At 41.2% G+C, this 6,980-nt stretch overlaps 1 pseudogene; it reads right to left on the bottom strand.

The window, feature by feature from the left end:
* Nucleotides 1–335: 335 nt before the first annotated feature.
* Nucleotides 336–1,410, bottom strand: LOC140531602 (transcriptional enhancer factor TEF-3 pseudogene; annotated as a pseudogene).
* Nucleotides 1,411–6,980: the final 5,570 nt, after the last annotated feature.

Raw genomic sequence — 6,980 nt, 5'->3', positions numbered from 1 at the left:
ATCCTCACTCAAGAGGCATGCAGTATGTTATTGGATCAAATTCCAAGCCTTTCCAGTTTGGTAGGACCATAGAGAGCATGTACTCTGCTGGCATCACTTTTGAGAACCTTTCAATTACAGTGTATGTTCATGTGTCCATAATCGAATTCTTTCTTTTTTTTTTTTTGAAAATATGTAATATCTTGAGTTTATTTGAGGTTAGGGGATTATGTTTGCTTTTGGGAAGGGGGGGGAATGTTCTCTTCTTGATTCTGAACATCAAGCATAGGCCAGATCTCCCTACTTTCCTTGTACACACATAGCCTGGCTCTTCTTGTCCTCCATCCCTAAGTCTCTTATTCTTTCACCAGCTGGTAGATGTGATGTTGAGCTCCATGTTCACTTGCAGATACTTCAAACACATATGCAATACACAGGAAAGTTTCCTGGGTATGTCTGTTGGTCACCACCTGCAAAATAGTGAAGTGCTCCAATACGCTGTTCATCATGTATTTCTCTGGCAGATATTTTAGCTTATGGATGAAGTTGATCATATATTCAGAGAGGAGATTGGTGAATTCCATACGATTAGTGGCCATTCTCATAGTGGGCGTAATCTGTCTCTACTTTCTCCACAACCTGTTTGCCAAAGGAGCAGACTTTGGTGGAGCAGGTGATGATCATGTTCTCAGGACTCTCATACTGACTGGAGACACCATAAAAAGAGCTGCCTTTGTCCTCCATGTTGGTGTTGAGGTCAGCCCAGAATTTGACAAGGAAGAAGGCATTTGAGGGTCCTTGTTCAAAGAGTTCCTTGAGTCCTCCCTTTTTATCAGGGAATTTGTCATAGATCTGGTGGATATCCACTGCTTTGAGGTAGGGGTCACTGTAGCTGGGACTGGACTGGCCAATGTGTACAAATAGGTGCTTGTTATACATGTCTGGGTCTTGCTGCTGCTCCAAGAAGGCAGAGAACTCCAACATCCAGAGCTTGGAGCTGGCCACACTTCGGCCTTGACATGGAGGGGTTGACGGTGACAGGGTAGATCCAGCAGGAGATTCAAACCCTGGCAAAGGGAGCAGGGGCTGAACAGCGTAGGTTTGTTGAGAGAAAGGTTTTACATCATGGGAAGTTCCAGCTTGGCCTGGCAAAGTTCCTTGACAAAACCCTGAGGTGGCTGGTTATGCTGGTCCCCGAGTAAGGGCCATTTTATTGTGGAAGGCTGTAGCAGAGATGATCTGAGAAGATGACATGGTAGCCATATTCTGTAGGGCTTTGTCCTTAGCTGCCTGACCCTTTAACTTGACTTGGATCTCCCGGGTTTTGTGATAGGCCAGTACCTGGATGTGGCTAGATACCTGCTTCCTGGTTCGAGTTTTCCCTGTCTGGAGCTTAATACAATGAACAATCAGCTCATTACTGCCATACATCTTGCCCTTATCCGATAAGATGATCTTGCACCTGCCACAGAGTGGGTAGATGGCAAGGGCCTCTTGGAAGCTCTGCTCAATGTCAGGGCTCCACACTCCCTCTGCATCATTGTCAATGGGTTTGTCCAAAGTCTCGCTGCCCTCGGAGATGTTGCTCCCCTCAGAAGAGGTGGGAAAGCTCCACTCTTTGGAGGTAATGGTGCCGGCTAGGCCCTCCAAGACTCTGCTTGGAGAAGGACCTGTTGGACCTGCTGTCCCAGGATGGGGGATGAGAGAGGAATGGTGTGCTAAGTGAGTTCTGAGGGACCCTCTGAGATGCAGCTCTGCTCCAGCTCTCCAATAATGCTGTAAAGAATGGACAAGTGAAATCACATTGGGACACCAGAATTTCAGAGTTCCAACTCTAGATACAAAAAAATAAAAATAAAAAAAAAATAAAAAAAGCCCTCCCTACTGAAAGGAGACTTAGACTTGGGAAAAGTTGGCTGAAGGACAGTAGAGCCCTTCTCCTAAGGGAATAATGATGAGGAGACAGGATCCCCACAGTATAGCATACAACTTGCCACACACATGGCTCCCATTTTGAGGGTAGGGGAAAGGCAGCAGGCTGGAAGTGAGAGAGGAAGGAGTTTTTCCAGAATCAACAGGAAAACACAAGATCCCTATTCTTGGAGGAATGAGTCAACTAGAAGAGAGGAAGAAGGAACTCTGGAGGAGAAATGAAAGGAGGAAGAAAGGAAGGTTCAGGGAATAGAAACAGGAGGAAAGAAAGGAGAAAGAGAAGTATGAAAAAGGGAAAGACAGAGTGAATGAGGGAAAGGAAGGAAGGGAAGGAGAAGAGAGAAAAGAAAAGATGGGGTCAAGAAAGAAAAGAGTAGAAAAAAGGCTAAGATGGAGAGGGAAGGGTAGGAAAAAGGAGAGAGGAGGGGAAAGGAGGAAAAAGCAAAGGATGAGGAAAAGAGCCATAAGAGCTGAGGAGGGTGAGAAACCAGAGGAGAGAGAATCTCATAATTGAATTCTTAAAGAAATATGGTTTCCCATGAGAATCACCTGCTACAATTATGCTACGCTCAATTACAGAATTGTAAGGACTGACTTGGAAATTGCAGATATGGTTGCAATACACCTCCATTTCCACAGATCATTTGCCTAGAAAGTACTGCCAGTCCATGTGACTAGACTTTCAACCAAAATAGTGACTGGCTATTTTGGACATACATTTTTCTACATCATAAGATAAAATATAATATAACTAAAGTTCAAATGCTTTCATTTAGTGGCATGTTCAGATAAAATCAATAAATCTTTTGGTGCTTTACCTCCATCTTTCAGGCCTGCTGTTCTTTTACTCTCCCAAATGGATCTCCAGTTTTTGCCCCGAGGCTACACTGATTGGTTAGAACTCACCTTATCTCACCAGCCCCAAGTGTATTTGTTTCACTTTCATCTTCCCTTATCTCCCCTGCTCCCTTCCATTTCTAGCCCTTGCTATGGGAATAAGCATCAGATCAATATTAGTAATTGGATCTAGAAAGGCTGTATTAGTCAATTGAACCGACCACTCCACTCATCTCTAACTTCACCCTTTTTGGGTTCAACACTCACCAAGATATAGAATGGTAACTCCTTGTGGTCACACATTGTTTTTGTATTTGTACCTCCAGTAAGTAGTACAGTGCCTGCCACACCGGGACACAGTAATTACTTTAAAAAATGCCTTTTCATTTCTTCATTAACAATGCCTTATTGTGTGCAGAGCTTTGTAGAGTCGTTGGGGAAAAAACAAAGCTTAAGGAAAAAAGTGCTGATAAGCCTATTATACATTATATGATGAGAGCACGGAGAGATGCAAAGCAAGATCCTGCATGAAGTCCAAAGGTCAAGGCTACTACTCAGGCCTCCCTAAATGCTTTGACTTTCCTGAATTCTATGGGAAAACTTACTCTGCTGTAACATTTAAAAATGCCTGCTATGGAAAAGTAGGTCCAGTGCCTACCGGGCGCTTGAGAGGAAATAATTAGTAGATGACAACAACAGGGAATCAGTAGATTTCCCATAGAAACACATGGAAAAGACATTAGTGTGACCAACTGGCAAAAGAAGATGGGCATTGTTTGCAAATGCCAATTGCCTGTATGGAGGAGGTGAGATTTTGAATTCTCTAGGCAGCCCGATCCTTCAGTCTAGCCTTTAAGCCAGAGAAGGGAGATTCCCTGCATAGTATGTTTTAAGAGATTGCCCTGTGGATAATACCTAGTTTGAAAGTTTGGGCATTAGAGCTTCTAGAGAAAGCATGGGGTTTTCGATGCAACAGGAAAGCAGAAATTCAAAATGGTTTCTGAATGGAGTTCTACTTGGAGAGCAAAACTAGTGAGAAAAAGGCTTAGAGGAAAGGGAATTTCTTAGCAGCCTCAAAGTTTGTTTGCCTTCTGGAGGACATCCAAATCAAAGGGAGATGCTACAAGTCTAGACTGTGGAGGATGCTGTGGCAACATTAAGGCCATCTTCCTTCTTATTGGAGCACTTTTTTTGACCTTGTACTGGTTTACATGTTCTTTTGAGTCCTCTGTGTTTTCTGAAGTTTTTGAAAGAAAAAAAAGCTATCCTACCTACTTTGTCACCTTGAGTGCGTATAATGAGAACTGGGCCCCATTACCCACATTTGGTGAAACCTAGGCACAAGCCCAATATAAGCTCTGTTTGGAAACTGTTCTATAATAACTAGTGATGGGGACAATAAACCAATTTTTGAAAAACGTCCCTTTGGGTCAGTCCCAGATTTGATCTATCCCATGTGATGCCAGAGTCTTGGGGGTGGTGGTGGGAAGGCTCTAGGCCATGACTTACATAGCCATTTTTAGTCTGCATTTTCCAGTTTGAAGATCATTCTTCTTGACAGAGACAATTGAGCAGCTCTTCTTTCTCTCAGTTCATTATCATTACTCTATCCATCCTGAGCAGAGACCCTTCCCTTCTTTAACTTTCCTGTTTTCCCCAATATTACCCCCAAAAATCAGCCTTATTTTGTTTTTCATAGTTTTCCTTCCCTATGTCATCTCATTCTGAGTTTTAACACTCCTGATGTTTTTCAAGAATATATCTAGCTTGCATTCATTACCTTTCTTCATTTCCATTTGTTATCTTTTAAAAATCTAAGCTGGTGAATGAGTTCTTTTTTTTTTTTGCATTAGTCTCCTTTGCAAATTCCTCCTTTTATTTTCTTGGAAACTTTGGGTCTTTGTGCTTCTGAAATGTCATTCTTGAGAGTTTTCCATCCTTTCTCTACTGAATTCCTCTGTATAATTAATATTCCATTAGATCCTACCTATCCTTTTCTCCACCCTCCCCAAATTTAGGGTGTCTGGCTTTCCTCTTCTCTATCACAAATACAATGTGATGTAATTCCCACAGGATTACTTAGTGTGAATCTCACCTGACAGTTATTATCAGTGTGAACACAGGTGCAACTTACATAATCACTCTGAGCTCCAGTTTCCTCATTTGTAAAATCGAGATAAGAATAGCTATAGTACCTGTTATTGGGTTCAAATAAGATGATATATGTAAGTTCTTTGAAAACATAAAGTACTACAACGTGTCAGTTATTACTATGGAATTATCCTCACAAATTTCCTAGTATTTCCATTCTAGTAACCAGTTTTTTATTGGTGAAAATCAGATCCAGAATAAAAGTTCCTCTAATTCCTCTACAATTTAGAGGGTGAGAATTTAAAGAAAAAAATAAGAATTTAAGAATTACAGAGCAGTAGGAAGATCAGCCACAGCCATGGTGCCTTTTCCCATTTGCTTTACCCCTTCCACTTTTTCTTGGCCACAAGCTTTCCCAAAATCCAGCATGACTTGTTTGATGGTTCACATGGCTTTGATGAAATAGGGAGTTATAATTATCATCATCACCATCGTCACCATCACCATCGTCATCCTCATCATCATTATCGTCATCATCCTCATCATCACTATCACTTCTATTGCCCATTAAGTTTTGCAAAGTACGTTACATATTATCTCATTTGATCCTCATACCAACCCTGTGAGGTAGGTACTATTATTTACCCCCTATTTACAAATGAGGAAACTGAGGCTAAGAAAATCAATCAACTTGCCTGGGTTCACACAGATAAGTATCTGAGGCAGAATTTGAACTCAGGTCTTCTTGATTCCAAGTCTGGTGTTCTATGTACTGCACCCCCAGGAATCACTAGCTGTATTCATCCAGTGAGATGGGGGAACATTGTCTTACCACCTTCCCTGGCATTACATATGAAAGCCCATCAAGCCTTGCCATTCTTTCTGTCTTTACTGTCCGCAGAGCACTGTCACTGTCACTGATCTATCAACTTCACCTAAGGGTCTCTTGGTTTTGCTAGCTATGCTCTTAGCATATCTCAAGCTTTCTATCTGCCCTAAACTTGAACTTTCTTTTATATGTTTTCTACCTAGGTTAAAATGTGAGCTCTTTGAGAGCAGAGACTGTCTTATTTTTTTCTATTCTGTTATCAGCAACAATCAGCGCAATGTTCGAAACATAAATAGGTACTTACTTAACAAATGCTTTTTCATTCATTTAGTCCTTCAGTATAGCCATATAACAATGCTTTTAACCTTGTATAGATTTGTCTTGGATTAGAGTGAACTCTTAGAGGTTGAATTGCAAAATTTACTTCTCTCCTTACTCTCAAGTTCATTTTTGAAGTCCAATTGGGATACACCATAATGAAGTCTACAATGATGAGGAATTGCCTTTTGCCTTTTTTTTTTGTATCCCCAGAATTAAGCAAAGCTTGGTACTTAGTAGTTACTTAATGCTTGCTTATAGACTTTGCTGCATCATCCCTGTTCGTAGGCAGTCTTCTAGGCTGGCATTGTAGCACTCACCACGCTTTGACCCTTAGGAGTCATATGACAAAGGTAGTTATGGAAGAACAGTGGAAGCAAATGTTTGAAGGACAACAACTGGATCTTAACCTTTTTTTTCCCCTTGGCCAAAACAGTCCAGATCTGGTTAGGTTCCAATTCTCTTGAGAAGCCACTTTCAGATTTCTGAACTTTTCTGGGTCGAACTCAAAAGATGGTCAGTGTCTTTAAGGGAACAAAGTTCAATTTATGAACCAAAACAAAACAAAACAAAATCGTGGGTTCATTTAGAATAATAGTTCCTTCAAAATCCAGGTTGGCCATTCAGATTGGTTCACATATTTCTCAATTCCATTTCTACACCCACAGTATTCTCTCTCAAGGTAAAGGAAGCAGCTGCAGTTTTTCATACTCTACCCTTAAGATGAACTCCAGTAATTCTTTTTCAGTTTGGATACTATTCCTTATTTATGTTTATTTTAAAATGTGTATACAGATGGAAGGATTTTCTGGAAGAATAGACTAGAGGTTGAAGCAACTGTGGCTGAACAACCCTTTTCTGAGTCACAGGCCTCATTCTCCAGAGCAAACGTTTTAATTTTCTAAACTTCACCACAGATGTACCGTGCATGTGGGTTGTTTGCTCTGGCACAAACCATCTAGGGTCTCTATAAACATGCCTGTGGTATTCTCCC

This window comes from Notamacropus eugenii, chromosome 3 (assembly GCF_028372415.1).
Source record: "Notamacropus eugenii isolate mMacEug1 chromosome 3, mMacEug1.pri_v2, whole genome shotgun sequence".
Taxonomy (NCBI): Eukaryota; Metazoa; Chordata; class Mammalia; order Diprotodontia; family Macropodidae; genus Notamacropus; species Notamacropus eugenii.
This window is presented reverse-complemented; position numbering and strand designations above follow the sequence as displayed.